The sequence below is a fragment of the Lolium perenne genome, chromosome 1 (assembly GCF_019359855.2).
Source record: "Lolium perenne isolate Kyuss_39 chromosome 1, Kyuss_2.0, whole genome shotgun sequence".
Classification (NCBI taxonomy): domain Eukaryota; kingdom Viridiplantae; phylum Streptophyta; class Magnoliopsida; order Poales; family Poaceae; genus Lolium; species Lolium perenne.
In genome coordinates this window covers 142728459-142750242 of record NC_067244.2, presented here as the reverse complement: position 1 = coordinate 142750242, position 21784 = coordinate 142728459, and the positions used below count along the sequence as shown (strand labels likewise).

Here is a 21784-nt window from a genome sequence, read left to right as displayed (position 1 = left end):
TTTGTACCAATATGTCAGAAAAATTAGGGAGACATGCAAATATTTCTAAATATATTTGTTGAATATGCATTTTAGGCGTAATAGAAGTGGAGCGCCTGTTGACGATTGGCATTAGTTGGGAATTTTGTGGCGCATAATTATAAATGATGTCATCTTATATTTGGTGTTAGAATATTTATCTGATGGATGGAATTTTTTCTCCAGAGTTATTGTATAGTTTGTAGATATCGTATTCGTAAAAAAAGTTCTTATGAAATTAATAATTGTAAATTCTTAAGTGCATGTTATAATTGATATAATAAATTATGAAAATAGTAATATGAGTTAAGCTGCGATTTTACTAATATTATTTTAAAAATATGGTTGTGCGGTAGGTATGATGGAAACTGTGTTAGTGTTTTATGGTGATGTCGTACACGACGAATTTTCCGGTGTCGATGTGTCGCAGTGCGACTCGATGAAAGTTGTAGTGACAGACATGGTGAATAGAGGATTTGTGGATGTTAGAAGATGCATCCGAGCAAAGTTTGATCCTAGCATGTGTAGGGCAGCATGACCCGCCACAGCTAACAGTCCCGGACGGCGCCGGTCGACGACAAACGTACCGCCAGAGCACGGGACGGCAAGCCCCTGCCACCGCTGCCTGTGGTGGCATGCCCCACGTGTCGCCTGGAGGCGCTGCCACCACTGAGAAGGAGGTCTTTTTTAGCAATTCAATTTCCAGGTGGTCTTTTCTATCGATGAATTGGGTACGATGGTCTCTTTTGCCAAAATTCCAGCTCACGACCATCATGTACTCATTAAGAGACAGTAAAACGCATCGAGCTACGGCTGCTCACAGCGTTTTCACGTCGCTGACCATCCGATCGGCCATCAGGATTGTCTCTTGGGATGCTACTGTGCAAATTTACCTAGGCCGGTTGTGGTTGATCGGGCCGAAAGCACATTCTTTGGTGAATCTGGGCTGATGGTATAGATGGGTGCTTGGCAGGCTTGGCCCTGGACCTCTCGGCTTAAAGCGGCCAGGCTGTTCAGGAAGGGAAAACAGACCGGCCTAGCGTGAGAGATCCCTTGTCATAGCGATGCAGATGGAGGCGAAGCGGCTGATCGATGGGGAATTGGGGATCCTATCGGACACGCGAGGGGGAGGCGAATATTCGCCGCTGACGAGGCAGGTCGAGGCGAAGCATCACCGCGGCCGCCACGGTCGATTGAAGCCTCTTTGCGGGCATTAATGGATGTACGTTTTCTGCTTTGCCGGCCTTTGAGTTCATGCTCATGTATATACATATAAATTCGTCACCTGGCGCTCTCCATCACACTTCGTGTTCCGGCAGGATCACTTGGAGCAGCTATTTTTATTGGTTAGGTTGCCTCTATCTTTATCTTTGTTGCGGATACTCCTCCCCTCCCCCTTCAACCCTCTCTTACAATCACCGTTGTGTACATAAAGTATTCATTCTGTTCTGGTCAAATGATGAAGGCAAAATTTTAAAGGCTTATATTGCTCTAGGAGACTATGGATTCATCCTCAACTGCCGAGCGGCCATCTCCACGACAAGCTCTATTTATTGTGAGTAATCTGTTCCAGAATCTTTGTAGTAAATCCCATAGCACTCGAATCAATAGAAGATATGTGTATGAGCTATCGAGTAGAAATTCTCATCCCCCAGAACAGAGTTAGAGCAACTGTGTATGACTAGCTATGTTGTATTGTATACATTATCGAATTAATTTTGCTTCTGATCATCGGATTTACACTAGATTTCTTGAAATACTATTTATCTGAAGATTTATACAGACCGGCATTGTAACTTAAATTATTCACGTTGTATATGATCTGTCAAATCATTAAGGATTTCTGGAAAAATATTCAGGTCGAGCCGGTGGGTAAGCTTTCAAAGGTCACTGAATGGTGTTGTTGATCAAAATGTACGGGCTGCATAAGGCCGTGGACTATCTAGATCCAGACATGGACATCTTCAGATGCATTTGGAGAGCTGGTGTTATGCCAAACTTCTGAAATTTTGCTTTATTTGTGTCAAGTTTTATGAGCATCCAGACAACTTGCATCTTGAAAAGGTAAGAATGTTCTGCTATTAGTGTATCTTATTTCAAACTGCAGTGTATTTTCTATATATGGAAGCCTGCTTTTCATGCATAAAGTTTACTCTTCATTTATGTTGAATGCAACAATTAAACTACAACCCACTAAACAAATTCTACTTTATATATGAGCAAAGTCTGCACCTATTTGTTAAATATGGGGTCACACGGATGTAAGAGGTTTATCCATGCGTTATACACTCATGTAATACAACATTTCATATGTTATGTAATATCCATCCCGTAAGTGGCTTTGTTCCCTCGGGTTCTGAAGTTTGCATCGAGGTTCGAGAGAATTACCCAATTGCACTATTTTTTCAGAACCGTGTCCTTTCTGTAAAATCTGATTACTCCGTTCTAATTTTCATTTCTCTTGGAGTCCTTTGTGAATGTGACCTCACCGCTTTCATACAGCAGCTTCGGGGTTCTTCAAGACCCCTCCCTTTATACAAAAAATGTAAAATACATAGATTGTGGGTTATGTGTGTACTGTATGTTGTAATATTAGACCACGGAGATATGTGAACCATGTTTAATTGCTCAAAAAGTGTTTGGATGATAATTGATAATTGCGCGAAGCGAAATGAACATATGCATGCAAATGATCTCTTAATGTGCCATATTAATCCTACTAGGGACCTAATTCGTCCTCTTGCAGCTTGGAATATTTGACACATTGGCACTATGTCAAGGAAGGATTTTTCAGTTTGACGGTCATTCTAAATATGATACACCACCTTTCATGTACTGAAGAACCAACTTGCATATTGCAGAGCACTGGTAGCTCTGTTAATCCTAGCCCATGAGTAGTCTCACTCGAGTCTAATATGACATAGATGGTGAAGAGCAGGCCAACTATGAGCAAAGTACTAACCATGGTGTATAGTGGTTTTCTTTGGCAATGTTTCACTCGCATGTTCCCAATTTATCATGGATAATAATATTATTTTTAGGTATGTATGAATACATTCATGTGCATAACCAATCTTCCAAGTTTTTTTTATTAATCATCTATGTTTCATGTGATCTATTTATAATATCTCTTATCATTATGTTGAACAGATAGGCGGGCGCAGCAACGCGCGTCATCATGATCTAGTAAGTAGTAAAGAGCCATATGAACAGCTTACCTTTCTCATTTTGCTATTGCTCTTTGACAGCCGGCGATTTTTCGTTTCATCAAAATTCCTTTTTTTCTTTGCCTCTACGCCCTACACTGTGAGCACCCATTGTGAACACCCATTGCGACTGAAACAAAAGTTGAGTTACAAGTTACAACGCATTCAAAATCAGTTGACTGCCAAATCGACCCTTTACCCTTTTTCTTGAACCGGAACCGCAGGAGCCCTGCTTAATTTCATTGATAGTAGAGGGAATTATGTACATGCCTAGAGAGGCAGAGAAAACAACTGGAAAAAAATAGAAAGCGCCTTAGGCCCTTCTTCTGAAGTTTTGCTAAAAAGAACCACCTGCCCCACTGAATTGCCAGAAAGGACCACCTCTGAAAATAATTGACAAAAAGGACCACCTGCAGCGTGGCGGCACGCTGGCCAGCCGACACGTGGCACGTGCCGCCACGGACGGAGGCGGCAGGAGGGTGCCGCCAGAGCCACAGGCGGCAGGGTGCAGTAGACGGCGCAAGCTCCGCCACGTCAGCGTGCCTCCACATGGTGTGGCGGCATGGCCCACCACCACGCCATTTCCCGCGCCGGCCTTGCCAGGTGCTCCGCCACGTCAGCCTGCCTCCACACGGCGTGTCGGCATGGCCCACCACCGCGTCGTTTCCCACGCCGACCACGCGGGGTGCGCCGCCACATCAGCATGCCTCCACACGGTGTGGCGGCATGTCCCACCACCGTGCCGTTTCCCGCGCCAGCCAGCTGACGGCGTCGTGGCGGCGTAACGTGCCGCCACCCATGCCGGCGGCAGGTCCTGCCGCCACGGCACACGGCGGCATGTCGCCACGTGTCGCCTGGGGTCCTGCCGCCACGTATAGGGTGGTCTTTTTTGGCAATTCCGTTCACAGGTGGTCCTTTCTGGCAATTCAGTGGGGGCAAGTGATCCTTTTTGGCAAAACTTCCCTCTCCTTATTACATTAGAAAGCTCTAGAAGCCATGGCAACCTCTTCTTTGACCATCCCCACGAGAGCAGCCACACTCATTTCTTTTCCTTCAAAGATTCTTCACCCTCTTTCTTTCCAGATATGCCAGACAGTGTAGCAAGCAAGAGTGATAGTTTCCTTTCTGAGATGTTTTGGTACACACGACTGCATCTTTCCCTACCAAGCTCGGACTGTCAAGGCTTGAGAGCATAACCTTGCCATTGTCGGATTGGAAGTTGCAAAAGCAGCCAAGACCTCTTTGACAAAAGAGCACCCTACGGTCAGGTGGGCTGCCGACTCAGGCTCTTGATCACATAAGCTGCATATTGGATTGCAGGTCATACCTCGATTAGATAATCGATCTGCAGTCCAGTTTCTGTTGCGCAACAGAAGCCAAAGGTAAAACTTGATCTTCCCTTCAATATTAGATTTCCAAATCTTTTCCAAGCGAGGTTGCTGAATTGTGCCAATAAACTGAAAATCATAGGCTGATTTAGCAGAGTAACTACCATTTGCCTCCGGCAGCCATTGAATTGAGTCAGGAGCACTATTAAGCCGCACTTCATCTATTTTAGCCCATAAATGCAAGAATTGATGTAACTGCTCTTCATTTGAAATCTTGGATAGGCCACATAGCCATCTCCCATTAAGGATGGCCTTAGCAACAGAGAGAGATTTTCCTCTAGCTAGCCGGTACACCAAAGGAGCCATCTAAGCAGGAGCATCCCCAGAAAGCCACCTGTCATTCCAAAAATTGGCAGATTGCCCATCTCCGATCGTAATTTTTGTGCAAGCTCTGAAAAGTTGCATGTCTTTGTCATCACAAGGCACAGGCATGCCCTTCCAAGTGACATAGGCATCCCCAATGGGCCTGCCGAAGAAGGTACCCGGGGTTTACTGGAGGCCCACGATCCGAGGTTTTACATAGTTTGGAAAGATAGAATTGTATTAGGAATATCAACTTGTAATTATTACGGGACGGTTTAGAAATCCACCCGGATTCTGTAACTTGTGCATCACGAAACCCTCGGCTCCGCCTCCTATATAAGGGGGAGTCGAGGGACAAAGAAAGGATCGATTCATTGTTTCACGCAACCCTAGTTTTTATAGCAGTCGAGTACTTTTCCGGCTGAAACCTTCGAGATCTACTTGCCCTCTACTTCCAACTAAACCCTAGTCTACAACTCGTAGGCATTGATAAGTTAATCCCTTATCAATTGGCGCCAACCGTGGGGATTAGAGGCGACAAGGTTCTGATCTCGATGGCACGTTCAACATCATCAACATCTTCGGTAGCAAGCAATGCGGTGGATCGAGGTAAACAGATCGAAACCACTCTAGTCGATTTTGTTCCTCACCCACCCTCCCGTATGGATGCATATGTGTATCTGGAGGAGCCCATGGACATGGCGTTCGGAAAGTTCCACTTCCGCGTCGGGAAGGAAGGATCTCATCGTCTCGCAAGATCGGATTCGGCGAGATCGGGTGCAGCTGGTTCCGATTCATCGGGGTCGTTTTCATCGTTCGAGTCCGACGATGAGGAGGTTTCGTGGAGAATCTCCACCAAGCTCGCCTCAAGCGGAGAACTCGTCAAAATCTTCAGCAACATATCCGTCGGGTCGTCTGCGGACTCAAATATAAGCAGCGACTCGGACAGCATCGACAGCTTCAACTTCATCGATAGATCCACTATTGTTGGGGAGGTCTTCACCGATCTATATGACGGTGTCACCAATCCTGACAAAGATCAAAGTTCAAAGTATCATCAAGTCTATGCAATAGGAGATACAAGTCGCCCACAAGAGGAGACATCAGAAAAATTCGATGATGCGGGAAATCCGTATGTCGACCCCGCGGATCTTACGCGAGGTTTGGGAACCAAATATATTGGACCTGAAACACGAGAGATGGTGCAATTTCCGCAAACCGTGTGGGATAGAGTCGCAAGAGCCATTGATGGCACAGAGCCAATGACTGTAACGGCGACAACTGAAGAGTTACAGGCATATCATATATAGACTCACCCGTACTAGGCGGGAGCTCGAAAAACAGAAAATTGAGCTGGATAGGAGGCAAGCCGCGGCTTCCGCGTCAAGCAGGCGAAGGACGGAGTTGAGCCGACAATCAGGGACTTCCGGAGATAGTCATAGAGCAGCTCGAAACAGAGCAAGATCTCGGAGGCCTATCAGCATCATCCCATGCAAACCACGGCCAACGCAATCTCAAGGCACGTCCATATTTGGTTAGGTCCTTGATGCCTAAACCACCATATTTTTTCGGAGTGCATACCATTTTCTAGCTCACCAAGCAGTGACCTCCCTTTGATTCTTCTTCTCCTTTCCACAAGAAGCTTCTTCTTATTTTGTCAATTTTCTTGATTGCCCAGGGAGTTACAAAGAAGCTTGTAAGGAAATAAGTTAAGGAAGATGTCAGGACTGAGTTGATGAGAGTCAGCCTACCAGTTCTTGTCATCAACTTTCCTTTCCAAGGCTTGAGTTTGCTTGCAATTCTGTCGATGAGTCTTTGCTGGTCAGCTTTGGATGGTTTTCTGATACCAAGGGGAAGCCCAAGGTACTGACATGGGAAACTACCAGCTGTTCCATCAAACTCATTGAGCACATCTATCAGATCAGTATTACCACATTGAATGGGATAAACCACACATTAATTCAGATTTTCCTTAAGCCCTGAGATGGATCCAAAAACTTGCAATATTCTCTGAGTAACAATCATGTCCTCCTTGAGAGGATTTAGGAATAAGGCTGCATCATCAGCATAAAAGCTGGACCTTGTTTTTGCAGATCTTAAACCTAGCTGTGACAGTAGTCCCAATTCTGTAGCCTTGAGCAGGATTTTCTGTAAAGGCTCCATCATGAGGATGAACAACAGGGGGGGAGAGTGGGTCTCCCTGCCTCAAGCCTCTTTTGTGACAAAAAGGACCCTTTACCTTTTTGTTCCTCTCGTTATTTCACATATCCAAATGGACTAAATTTAGGTCAACCCGCCTTAAATACTGTCTGCGGAGTGTGCGCTGGGTTGCAAGCTTCCATACTTGCTTGTATAGGTTTGCAGGTTTGGACGGATATGCCAAAACCAGATCCATGCCCAAATCCACCAACCTCGCTCTGCCCCACCCACAAAACTATCCATGGGCATGGTTGTCGCTCCAAATCCAAATCCACCGGATATTCAGATATCCATGGATATCCATGTGTTTACGCACTATGTACATGAACATTACATATTAGAGCGTAACAACACCACTTTATTAGCATTTCGACAATATTTCTGTAACATTTTAGCAATAATTATGTGGGCAATGAATAGGAAGAAGAGGAAGGGAGATGGAATGAGAGCAAGCCCACTGCCCGCCGGTCCGTCTCCTAGGCGGAGCAGATTTGGACTTCCGGAGGGGTGGAAGGGAGGGCCGCCGACCATGCCCTCCCTCATAGGGGGTGGCCATGAATGTAGTGGTAATCATGGGTTACGTGACTTAGCGGGCCTTTGGTGATTTTGGCCTCAAGAGAATGGCAGCTAGGCCTAGGTAAAATCCTATGTCTAACTGACATGTGGGACCCTCGTGTCAGCTGGATATCTATTGGATATCCATGGGGCAAAACTTCTATCCATGCCCGCCCCATGAGTCATTGAATATTCGCCCCATGAAATCTGTGGGTATAATCAGTCCACCATACGTGCCCATTGGGTCGGATATCCGTGGATACCCGAATCTATGGATAAAATTGTCATCCTTACATGTATGGTTGATACTGTATCACCTGGGCGTGTTGCATGCACAAGTTGAGCAATACTAACCATGTCATTATTACAACCTGCTAGTAACACATATACTTGTATTGGTTATAGCAGCGTCGATCTTAGGGTGTAGAACGTACGATTCACTCAAAATACACTAGCACTTAAAAAGACAGTAAAAATATGAGCATAGAAGAAGGTTGTTGCATGCTAGTAATTCCTTCGACAATAATTTCACAATTTATTTTTGCAAAACATAGTACATAACCCTTTTTAAAATGGGATTTCTATTTTCGTGCCCCTGGCTCCTTAGTTGTGCTCAGTTTTCCCCAGTCCCTTAGTTTTTCCTCAGTTTTTCCCAAGACCTTGTCTGAAACCCGCAGAAGGAGCTCGGACGGAAGGAATCCCGTTTAGTTGATGTTGGTTGGTGCTGGCAAGTGGGGCCGCTGTTGGTGCCCCACAGTGGACACGTCTTCACTTATCCAGATCATCGTGGGACCCACAACTTGTCCATGTTAGTGCACCGGACCCACAGCTTACCCAGGTGACCGTTGCAAAATGGGAGCCCGAGCCAGCCCGTGCCCGTGCCATTGCTTCCCCTTTCTTTCCCCGCACCCCATTGTTCTTCTTCTCCGCCAGCGACAGCCCTTCTCCGGCAGGCGGGTGATGTCTAGTTTCTCTTCGACCTCCCGTTCTTCATGGCCGCAGTATGGACCCGTGCCTTTGACAAGATGCCCTGACTGCCCACGCCAGGAGCCTCTGAAGCGGTCGATCTGTAAGACGGACGAGAACGGCAACCGTGGAGGTGAGTTCCTTGCATGCGAGAGCTTGCCATATAGAGAGTGGGATAAGGTTAGATCTCGCTCCAATTTCTCTGTTTTCTCTCGATTTTCTTGCTATTCCCTCGAATTTGGGATTTAGGGTTCCCGTTGTTGTTTTCAGATCCTAAAGAAATGCAGGCATTTCGAGTGGATCGATGTGTACGTTCGGAGGCTTCAATTGCAGGAATCAATTGGCGCTATTGGGGAGCGCAATTTGGGAGGGGGGGGGGGGACTTGCTGTAGAGAATGCGGCGGAGAGAGGAGCCGTTCCGATTATGCCTAATGCTCCCAATGTAGGACTGGAGGAAGTGAAGGGAGAACTGAAGAAAATGAACAAGCAGTTAAGGCAGCTGATCGAGTTGAAGAAGCAAGCTAATCTGATGGCTGGTTGTTTTTTCTGTTGTATAATTGCGATCGGATTCTTATCATTGCTCACCAGGCGCTAGAAGTTGTTACAAGGGATACCTTGTTACAAATTCGTTATTCAGTTACATGTACTTGTAGTTGTTTTCATAGTTAGTGTGTGCATTCACCGAAATTACCAACTATATTGGAATGCTAAAGAAAGTTGATAATTAGGGCTCCCAATAATCTATTCACCAAAATCTGCAAATATGTATGCCTCATGTTTATACAAAAATTATACCACTTTTGGGCCGTTTCAAATTACTAAAACTATATGCCAAAACTATATCCCCTAAAAGAAAAAGGAAAGCGAAGATAGTTGATAATTGTTAGAGGGGTGACAATAATGCATTCACCGAAATCCGCAAATATGTATGCCTCATGTTTATACCGAAATTATACCACTTTTGGACCGTTTCAAATTACCGAAACTATATGCCAAAACTATATCCCCTAAAAGAAAAAGGAAAGCGAAAGATGGTTGATAATTGTTAGAGGGGTGACAATAATGCATTCACCGAAATCCGCAAATATGTATGCCTCATGTTTATACCAAAATTATACCACTTTTGGGCCGTTTCAAATTACTAAAACTATATGCCAAAACTATATCCCCTAAAAGAAAAAGGAAAGCGAAAGATAGTTGATAATTGTTAGAGGGGTGACAATAATGCATCCACCGACAGAGAGAGAGGGTGGCCACGAAGAGAGAGAGAGAGGGGTGGCCACGAAGAGACGGGGAGGGGTATACTGCCCGTTAGATCAGTTGATCAACGGTTCGTGGAGTCGATCCGTGTGACAACGGCTCAACCAATCAGGATAAGTTTGGGCTTCTGAGAGCGTTTGTGACAGAACTTGAGGGCAAAACTGAGTAGTACTAACAATCCAAGGGCACATAAATAGTAAATAGACTAAGGGATTCAAACAAAAGAATTACAAAATGAAAAATGCGTGTTTTGTACAATATAATTCATATTGGGCTACATCAAATTATTTGCAATTCAAATATACATGAGTGTGACAATTATGGCATCATTTAGACAAACTATGGTTTTGGGGAAGATGTTTTGCAAAGGGGTTTGAGTGGAAAACCATGCATCTTCATAGCTACACTAGTGATTCTGAGAAGTGGCAATTTGTGGTAAAACTTGATTTATATATGTTTGTTAAGGTTTTCTTGGTGGCAGGTTGCGTAGGAAGACTCCATGAGTAGGTGCCACTATGTTTTTATTTTTTTGAATTTTTTTGCGCATGAAATGACTCAATTAGATATGTTAATCTCATTTGTTGACTCTCTGTTGACTAGCTACTTGAGGGTAAAACTGAGTATATTGCACTTGCTAGTCTAAGTACTCGAGGGAAAACTGAGTACAGATAAAATTTATGTATAAGGCCCGAGGTTATAACTGAGTACACCAAACGTCCCAGGGTTAGACTCGTGTCGCGGTGCACGCTGCAGCCGTGCATAGCGGACGCGTGTTGCGGTACACGCCACCTTCGTCTTTATAGAGCCCTTTTTCTCTCCCTCGACGCACTTTCTCACTGCAACCGCCTCTCCTGTCCCATCATCTTCTCCACAACCGAAGAAAAAACCCCGAAGAAAACCACCAGCGATGGAGAAGAATGAGATGCCCATTGTCGGCGCATCAGCCGCCGGCGCATCGGCCGCTGCCCCCGTCCAGGCCCCTGTCACTGCTTCCAACGTAGCAGCCGGCGCATCAGCCGCCGGCGCATTGGCCGCCGCCACCGTCCAGGCCCCCGTCGCTTGGGACCCGTACGAACCAGCGCCGTACATCGTGCCGGAGAACCCCTACGACACCAGCATCGTCGACGACGAGCCGGAGGTAAACCTTTGCTCCCTTGTTCTTATCCCATTTCAATCCTTTTGTGTTAGATCTAGCGTTATTAGGGTTCGTCTGTTCCTAGTCAAGGATGGCAATGGGCAGGGTATGGGCAGGGTAGAGCAATACCATACCCATACCCGTATAGTCGATGGGTATAATCTTCTACCCATACCCGTGCCCATGGGTATAAAAGTTTACCCATACTCATACCCGGCGGGTACTGATGTCTACGGGTGCTTCTATTCTTGTAGACAGTGTTGGGCCTCCAAGAGCAGAGGTTTGTAGAACAGCAGCAAGTTTCCCTTAAGTGGATCACCCAAGGTTTATCGAACTCAGGGAGGAAGAGGTCAAAGATATCCCTCTCATGCAACCCTGCAACCACAAAGCAAGAAGTCTCTTGTGTCCCCAACACACCTAATAGGTGCACTAGTTCGGCGAAGAGATAGTGAAATACAAGTGGTATGAATGAATATGAGCAGTAGTACGGCGCCAGAAAAGTGCTTGTGGCGTGCGATTGATGGTAGTAAAATTGCAGAAGTATAGATGCAAGAAAACAAGAAACAAGCAATGATAGCGATATTTAGGAACAAGGCCTAGGGATCATACTTTCACTAGTGGACACTCTCAACATTGATCACATAACAGAATAAATAGATAGATGCTAGACTCTACACCCTCTTGTTGGATGATGAACACCACTAACTGTGTAGGATTACACGAACCCTCAATGCCGGAGTTAACAAGCTCCACAATATTCAATGTTCATATTTAAGTAACCTTAGAGTGCATGACAGATCAACATAACCAAACCAAGTACTAACATAGCATGCACACTGTCACCTTCACACTACGAAAGGAGGAATAGATCACATCAATACCATCATAGCAATAGTTAACTTCATAATCTACAAGAGATCACAATCATAGCCTACGCCAAGTACTACACGATGCACACACTGTCACCATTACACCGTGCAGGAGGAATAAACTACTTTAATAACATCACTAGAGTAGCACACAGATAAATTGTGATACAAAACACATTGCAATCATAAAGAGATATAAATAAGCACTTCACTATGCTACTCTGAATTACTCTCTGGCAAGATAACGAACACTAATTCATCATGTAGGCAAACCTTAAAGATGCATTCCCAAGTACTAATGAACACCCCACGCTGTCACTTTGAGCATTCACAGGAGGTACTAACACACCACAATTTCATAGAGACATCCAACTCAAATCATAACTCAGTGAATAAGTATTCTGTGAAATATAGCCTAAGAGACCCACACGGTGCACACACTGTCACCTTTACACACGTGGGACAAGGAGTCTCCGGAGATCACATAAGTAAAATCCACTTGACTAGCATAATGACATCTAGATTACAAGCATCATCATATGAATCTCAATCATGTAAGGCAGCTCATGAGATTATTGTATTGAAGTACATAGGAGAGAGATGAACCACATAGCTACCGGTGCAGCCCCGAGCCTCGATGGAGAACTACTCCCTCCACATGGGAGACAGCAGCGTTGATGAAGATGGCGGTGGTGTCGATGGAGAAGCCTTCCGGGGGCACTTCCCCGTCCCGGCGGCGTGCCGGAACAGAGACTCCTGTCCCCCAGATCTTGGCTTCACGATGGCGGCGGCTCTGGAAGGTTTTCTCTGGTTTCGTCGAACGTGGTAGGGTTTTCGTGACGGAGACTTTAAGTAGGCGGAAGGGCAAGGTCAGAAGGGGTCTGGGGCCACCAGACACTAGGGCGGCGCGCCCCCCTCCTGGGCCGCGCCGCCACCATGTGTGGGGCCCCTGTGGCCCCTCTCTGGCGGCTCTCGGGTGTTCTGGAAGCTCCCGGGGATTCTAAGATGCTGGGCGTTGATTTCGTCCAATTCCGAGAATATTTCCTTACTAGGATTTCTGAAACCAAAAACAGCAGAAAACAGCAACTGGCCCTTCGGCATTTCGTCAATAGGTTAGTTCCGGAAAACGCATAAATATGACATAAAGTATGCATAAAACATGTAGATATCATCAATAATGTGGCATGGAACATAAGAAATTATCGATACGTCGGAGACGTATCAGCATCCCCAAGCTTAGTTCTCGTCGTCCCGAGGTGTAAACGATAACAAAGATAATTTCTGGAGTGACATGCCATCATAACCTTGATCATACTATTGTAAGCATATGTAATGAATGCAGTGATCAAAACAATGGTAATGACATGAGTAAACAACTGAATCATAAAGCAAAGACTTTTCATGAATAGTACTTTCAAGACAAGCATCAATAAGTCTTGCATAAGAGTTAACTCATAAAGCAATAAATCAAAGTAAAGGTATTGAAGCAACACAAAGGAAGATTAAGTTTCAGCGGTTGCTTTCAACTTATAACATGTATATCTCATGGATAGTTGTCAATGCAAAGTAATACAACAAGTGCAATATGCAAGTATGTAGGAATCAATGCACAGTTCACACAAGTGTTTACTTCTTGAGGTGGAAAGAGATAGGTGAACTGACTCAACATAAAAGTAAAAGAAAGGCCCTTCGCAGAGGGAAACATTGATTGCTATATTTGTGCTAGAGCTTTGGTTTTGAAAACATAAAGAGAGCAGAAAAGTAAAATTTTGAGAGGTGTTTGTTGTTGTCAAAGAATGGTAGTGGGCACTCTAACCCCCTTGCCAGACAAACCTTCAAAGAGCGGCTCCCATGAAGGACGTTATCTCTACCAGCAAGGTAGATCATCCCTCTTCTCTTTTTTTTTACACATGTATTTTAGTTTCATTATTTATGGATGACACTCCTCCCAACCTTTTGCTTACACAAGCCATGGCTAACCGAATCCTCGGGTGCCTTCCAACATTCACATACCATGAAGGAGTGTCTATTTGCAAAATTAAGTTGCTTACTGATGAATCAGAGCAAAACATGTGAAGAGAATTATTAATGAAGGTTGATTAATTGGGGGCTGGGAACCCCGCGCGCCTCTTTTTGCAAAATTATTGGATAAGCGGATGAAGCCACTAGTCCATTGGTGAAAGTTGCCCAACAAGAATGAAAGATAAACACCACATACTTCCTCATGAGCTATAAAACATTGACACAAATCAGAGGTGATAAATTTTGAATTATTTAAAGGTAGCACTCAAGAAATTTACTTTGGAATGGCGGAGAAATACCATGTAGTAGGTAGGTATGGTGGACACAAATGGCATAGTGGTTGGCTCAAGGATTTTGGATGCACGAGAAGAATTCCCTCTCGATACAAGGCTTAGGCTAGCAAGGTTATTTGAAACAAACACAAGGATGAACCGGTGCAGCAATACTCACATAAAAGACATATTGTAAACATTATAAGACTCTACACCGTCTTCCTTGTTGTTCAAACTCTTTACTAGAAATTATCTAGACCTTAGAGAGACCAATTATGCAAACCAAATTTTAGCAAGCTCTATGTATTTCTTCATTAATAGGTGCAAAGTATATGATGCAAGAGCTTAAACATGAGCACAACAATTGCCAAGTATCAAATTATTCAAGACATTTTAGAATTACTACATGTAGCATTTCCCGATTCCAACCATATAACAATTAACGAAGCAGTTTTAACCTTCGCCATGAAAATTAAAAGCTAAGAACACATGTGTTCATATGAACCAGCGGAGCGTGTCTCTCTCCCACACAAGGATGAACTTATTCAAACAAAACAAAAACAAAAGCAAACAGACGCTCCAAGTAAAGTACATAAGATGTGACTGAATAAAAATATAGTTTCAAGAGAAGAAACCTGATAAGTTGTCGATGAAGAAGGGGATGCCTTGGGCATCCCCAAGCTTAGATGCTTGGGTCTTCTTGAAATATACAGGGATGAACCACGGGGGCATCCCCAAGCTTAGACTCTTCACTCTTCTTGATCATAGTATATCATCCTCCTCTCTTGACCCTTGAAAACTTCCTCCACACCAAACTCGAAACAAACTCATTAGAGGGTTAGTGCATAATCAAAAATTCACATGTTCAGAGGTGACACAATCATTCTTAACACTTATGGACATTGCACAAAGCTTCTAAAAGTTAATGGAACAAAGAAATCCATCAAACACAGCAAAAGAGACAATGCGAAATAAAAGGCAGAATCTGTCAAAACAGAACAGTCCGTAAAGACGAATTTTAAAGTGGCACAGACTTGCTCAGATGACAATACCCAAATTGAATGAAAGTTGCGTACATATCTGAGGATCACGCACGTAAATTGGCAGATTTTTCTGAGTTAGCTACAGAGAATTCTGCCCAGATTCGTGACAGACAGAAATCTGTTTCTGCGCAGTAATCCAAATCTAGTATCAACCTTGCTATCAAAGACTTTACTTGGCACAACAATGCAATAAAATAAGATAATGAGAGGTTGCTACAGTAGTAACAACTTCCAAGACTCAAATATAAAACAAAGGTACTGTAGCAAATAAACACATGGGTTATCTCCCAAGAAGTTCTTTCTTTATAGCCATTAAGATGGGCTCAGCAATTTTAATGATGCACTCGCAAGAAATAAGAGTTGAAGCAAAAGAGAGTATCAAAAAGCAAATTCAAAACACATTTAAGTCTAACATACTTCCTATGCATAGGAATCTTGTAAATAAACAAGTTCATGAAGAGCAAAGTAACAAGCATAGGAAGATAAAACCAGTGTAACTTCAAAAATTTCAGCATATAGAGAGGTGTTTTAGTAACATGAAAATTTCTACAACCATATTTTCCTCTCTCATAATAATTTTCAGAGGCATCATGAACAAACTCAACAATATAAGTATCACATAAAGCATTCTTATTCACATGCATAAAAGTATCATTACTCTGCACATAAGCATAATCAATTTTATTAGTTGTAGTGGGAGCAAATTCAACAAAGTAGCTATCATTATTATTCTCATCATCAAATATAGGAGGCATATTGTAATCATAATCAAATTTATCCTCCATAACAGACGGTACTAAAAAACCAATATCATTATAATCATCATAAATAGGAGGCAAAGTATCATCAAAGTAAATTTTCTCCTCAATGCTTGGGGGACTAAAAATATCATGCTCATCAAAGCCAGCTTCCCCAAGCTTAGAATTTTCCATATCATTAGCAACAATGGTGTTCAAAGCGTTCATACTAATATGTTCCATAGGTTTTTTAATTTTCGCATCAAACCATCCATGTCTTAAATCAGGAAATAGAATAAGAAGCTCATTGTTGTCCATTATGCCAAACTAGTGTAAACAAGAAACAAAAAGATGCAATTGCAGGATCTAAAGGAAATAGCTTCGAGCACACACACAACGGCAACAGAAAAGTACTTAGTTACCTGGGACCGGAGTATGAATGCCTTTTACCTTTCCTCCCCGGCAACGAGCGCCCGAGAGAAAAGTGCTTCGTTGCCGGGATCCGGTGTGTGAGTGCCGTTTACCTTTCCTCCCCGGCAACGGCGCCAGAAAAGTGCTTGATGTCTACGGGTGCTTCTATTCTTGTAGACAGTGTTGGGCCTCCAAGAGCAGAGGTTTGTAGAACAGCAGCAAGTTTCCCTTAAGTGGATCACCCAAGGTTTATCGAACTCAGGGAGGAAGAGGTCAAAGATATCCCTCTCATGCAACCCTGCAACCACAAAGCAAGAAGTCTCTTGTGTCCCCAACACACCTAATAGGTGCACTAGTTCGGCGAAGAGATATTGAAATACAAGTGGTATGAATGAATATGAGCAGTAGTACGGCGCCAGAAAAAGTGCTTGTCAAGGCGTGCGCTTGATGGTAGTAAAATTGCAGGAAGTATAGATGCGGTAAAACAAGAAACAAGCAGCGATAGCGATATTTAGGAACAAGGCCTAGGGATCATACTTTCACTAGTGGACACTCTCAACATTGATCACATAACAGAATAAATAGATAGATGCTAGACTCTACACCCTCTTGTTGGATGATGAACACCACTAACCGTGTAGGATTACACGAACCCTCAATGCCGGAGTTAACAAGCTCCACAATATTCAATGTTCATATTTAAGTAACCTTAGAGTGCATGACAGATCAACATAACCAAACCAAGTACTAACATAGCATGCACACTGTCACCTTCACACTACGAAAGGAGGAATAGATCACATCAATACCATCATAGCAATAGTTAACTTCATAATCTACAAGAGATCACAATCATAGCCTACGCCAAGTACTACACGATGCACACACTGTCACCATTACACCGTGCAGGAGGAATAAACTACTTTAATAACATCACTAGAGTAGCACACAGATAAATTGTGATACAAAACACATTGCAATCATAAAGAGATATAAATAAGCACTTCACTATGCTACTCTGAATTACTCTCTGGCAAGATAACGAACACTAATTCATCATGTAGGCAAACCTTAAAGATGCATTCCCAAGTACTAATGAACACCCCACGCTGTCACTTTGAGCATTCACAGGAGGTACTAACACACCACAATTTCATAGAGACATCCAACTCAAATCATAACTCAGTGAATAAGTATTCTGTGAAATATAGCCTAAGAGACCCACACGGTGCACACACTGTCACCTTTACACACGTGGGACAAGGAGTCTCCGGAGATCACATAAGTAAAATCCACTTGACTAGCATAATGACATCTAGATTACAAGCATCATCATATGAATCTCAATCATGTAAGGCAGCTCATGAGATTATTGTATTGAAGTACATAGGAGAGAGATGAACCACATAGCTACCGGTGCAGCCCCGAGCCTCGATGGAGAACTACTCCCTCCACATGGGAGACAGCAGCGTTGATGAAGATGGCGGTGGTGTCGATGGAGAAGCCTTCCGGGGGCACTTCCCCGTCCCGGCGGCGTGCCGGAACAGAGACTCCTGTCCCCCAGATCTTGGCTTCGCGATGGCGGCGGCTCTGGAAGGTTTTCTCTGGTTTCGTCGAACGTGGTAGGGTTTTCGTGACGGAGACTTTAAGTAGGCGGAAGGGCAAGGTCAGAAGGGGTCTGGGGCCACCAGACACTAGGGCGGCGCGCCCCCCTCCTGGGCCACGCCGCCACCATGTGTGGGGCCCCTGTGGCCCCTCTCTGGCGGCTCTCGGGTGTTCTGGAAGCTCCCGGGGATTCTAAGATGCTGGGCGTTGATTTCGTCCAATTCCGAGAATATTTCCTTACTAGGATTTCTGAAACCAAAAACAGCAGAAACAAAGAATCGGCCCTTCGGCATTTCGTCAATAGGTTAGTTCCGGAAAACGCATAAATATGACATAAAGTATGCATAAAACATGTAGATATCATCAATAATGTGGCATGGAACATAAGAAATTATCGATACGTCGGAGACGTATCAGCATCCCCAAGCTTAGTTCCTGCTCGTCCCGAGCAGGTAAACGATAACAAAGATAATTTCTGGAGTGACATGCCATCATAACCTTGATCATACTATTGTAAGCATATGTAATGAATGCAGTGATCAAAACAATGGTAATGACATGAGTAAACAACTGAATCATAAAGCAAAGACTTTTCATGAATAGTACTTTCAAGACAAGCATCAATAAGTCTTGCATAAGAGTTAACTCATAAAGCAATAAATCAAAGTAAAGGTATTGAAGCAACACAAAGGAAGATTAAGTTTCAGCGGTTGCTTTCAACTTATAACATGTATATCTCATGGATAGTTGTCAATGCAAAGTAATACAACAAGTGCAATATGCAAGTATGTAGGAATCAATGCACAGTTCACACAAGTGTTTACTTCTTGAGGTGGAAAGAGATAGGTGAACTGACTCAACATAAAAGTAAAAGAAAGGCCCTTCGCAGAGGGAAACATTGATTGCTATATTTGTGCTAGAGCTTTGGTTTTGAAAACATAAAGAGAGCAGAAAAGTAAAATTTTGAGAGGTGTTTGTTGTTGTCAAAGAATGGTAGTGGGCACTCTAACCCCCTTGCCAGACAAACCTTCAAAGAGCGGCTCCCATGAAGGACGTTATCTCTACCAGCAAGGTAGATCATCCCTCTTCTCTTTTTTTACACATGTATTTTAGTTTCATTATTTATGGATGACACTCCTCCCAACCTTTTGCTTACACAAGCCATGGCTAACCGAATCCTCGGGTGCCTTCCAACATTCACATACCATGAAGGAGTGTCTATTTGCAAAATTAAGTTGCTTACTGATGAATCAGAGCAAAACATGTGAAGAGAATTATTAATGAAGGTTGATTAATTGGGGGCTGGGAACCCCGCGCCAGCTCTTTTTGCAAAATTATTGGATAAGCGGATGAAGCCACTAGTCCATTGGTGAAAGTTGCCCAACAAGAATGAAAGATAAACACCACATACTTCCTCATGAGCTATAAAACATTGACACAAATCAGAGGTGATAAATTTTGAATTATTTAAAGGTAGCACTCAAGCAATTTACTTTGGAATGGCGGAGAAATACCATGTAGTAGGTAGGTATGGTGGACACAAATGGCATAGTGGTTGGCTCAAGGATTTTGGATGCACGAGAAGAATTCCCTCTCGATACAAGGCTTAGGCTAGCAAGGTTATTTGAAACAAACACAAGGATGAACCGGTGCAGCAATACTCACATAAAAGACATATTGTAAACATTATAAGACTCTACACCGTCTTCCTTGTTGTTCAAACTCTTTACTAGAAATTATCTAGACCTTAGAGAGACCAATTATGCAAACCAAATTTTAGCAAGCTCTATGTATTTCTTCATTAATAGGTGCAAAGTATATGATGCAAGAGCTTAAACATGAGCACAACAATTGCCAAGTATCAAATTATTCAAGACATTTTAGAATTACTACATGTAGCATTTCCCGATTCCAACCATATAACAATTAACGAAGCAGTTTTAACCTTCGCCATGAAAATTAAAAGCTAAGAACACATGTGTTCATATGAACCAGCGGAGCGTGTCTCTCTCCCACACAAGGATGAACTTATTCAAACAAAACAAAAATAAAAGCAAACAGACGCTCCAAGTAAAGTACATAAGATGTGACTGAATAAAAATATAGTTTCAAGAGAAGAAACCTGATAAGTTGTCGATGAAGAAGGGGATGCCCAACCCCAAGCTTAGATGCTTGGGTCTTCTTGAAATATACAGGGATGAACCACGGGGGCATCCCCAAGCTTAGACTCTTCACTCTTCTTGATCATAGTATATCATCCTCCTCTCTTGACCCTTGAAAACTTCCTCCACACCAAACTTGAAACAAACTCATTAGAGGGTTAGTGCATAATCAAAAATTCACATGTTCAGAGGTGACACAATCATTCTTAACACTTATGGACATTGCACAAAGCTTCTGAAAGTTAATGGAACAAAGAAATCCATCAAACACAGCAAAAGAGACAATGCGAAATAAAAGGCAGAATCTGTCAAAACAGAACAGTCCGTAAAGACGAATTTTAAAGTGGCACCAGACTTGCTCAGATGACAATACCCAAATTGAATGAAAGTTGCGTACATATCTGAGGATCACGCACGTAAATTGGCAGATTTTTCTGAGTTAGCTACAGAGAATTCTATCCAGATTCGTGACAGACAGAAATCTGTTTCTGCGCAGTAATCCAAATCTAGTATCAACCTTGCTATCAAAGACTTTACTTGGCACAACAATGCAATAAAATAAGATAATGAGAGGTTGCTACAGTAGTAACAACTTCCAAGACTCAAATATAAAACAAAGGTACTGTAGCAAATAAACACATGGGTTATCTCCCAAGAAGTTCTTTCTTTATAGCCATTAAGATGGGCTCAGCAATTTTAATGATGCACTCGCAAGAAATAAGAGTTGAAGCAAAAGAGAGTATCAAAAAGCAAATTCAAAACACATTTAAGTCTAACATACTTCCTATGCATAGGAATCTTGTAAATAAACAAGTTCATGAAGAGCAAAGTAACAAGCATAGGAAGATAAAACCAGTGTAACTTCAAAAATTTCAGCATATAGAGAGGTGTTTTAGTAACATGAAAATTTCTACAACCATATTTTCCTCTCTCATAATAATTTTCAGAGGCATCATGAACAAACTCAACAATATAAGTATCACATAAAGCATTCTTATTCACATGCATAAAAGTATCATTACTCTGCACATAAGCATAATCAATTTTATTAGTTGTAGTGGGAGCAAATTCAACAAAGTAGCTATCATTATTATTCTCATCATCAAATATAGGAGGCATATTGTAATCATAATCAAATTTATCCTCCATAACAGACGGTTCTAAAAAACCAATATCATTATAATCATCATAAATAGGAGGCAAAGTATCATCAAAGTAAATTTTCTCCTCAATGCTTGGGGGACTAAAAATATCATGCTCATCAAAGCCAGCTTCCCCAAGCTTAGAATTTTCCATATCATTAGCAACAATGGTGTTCAAAGCGTTCATACTAATATGTTCCATAGGTTTTTTAATTTTCGCATCAAACCATCAATGTCTTAAATCAGGAAATAGAATAAGAAGCTCATTGTTGTCCATTATGCCAAACTAGTGTAAACAAGAAACAAAAAGATGCAATTGCAGGATCTAAAGGAAATAGCTTCGAGCACACACACAACGGCAATAGAAAAGTACTTAGTTACCTGGGACCGGAGTATGAATGCCTTTTACCTTTCCTCCCCGGCAACGGCGCCAGAAAAGTGCTTCGTTGCCGGGATCCGGTGTGTGAGTGCCGTTTACCTTTCCTCCCCGG

General features: G+C 42.9%; 1 long non-coding RNA gene across 1 annotated transcript; it reads left to right on the top strand.

Annotated features, from left to right (window-relative positions):
• Positions 1-1065: 1065 nt before the first annotated feature.
• LOC127297981 (uncharacterized) lies at positions 1066-3093 on the top strand. The gene is made up of 3 exons (XR_007849565.1): positions 1066-1573; positions 1878-2082; positions 2765-3093. It is a non-coding gene; the product is annotated as an uncharacterized lncRNA (long non-coding RNA).
• The last annotated feature ends 18691 nt before the right edge of the window (positions 3094-21784 follow it).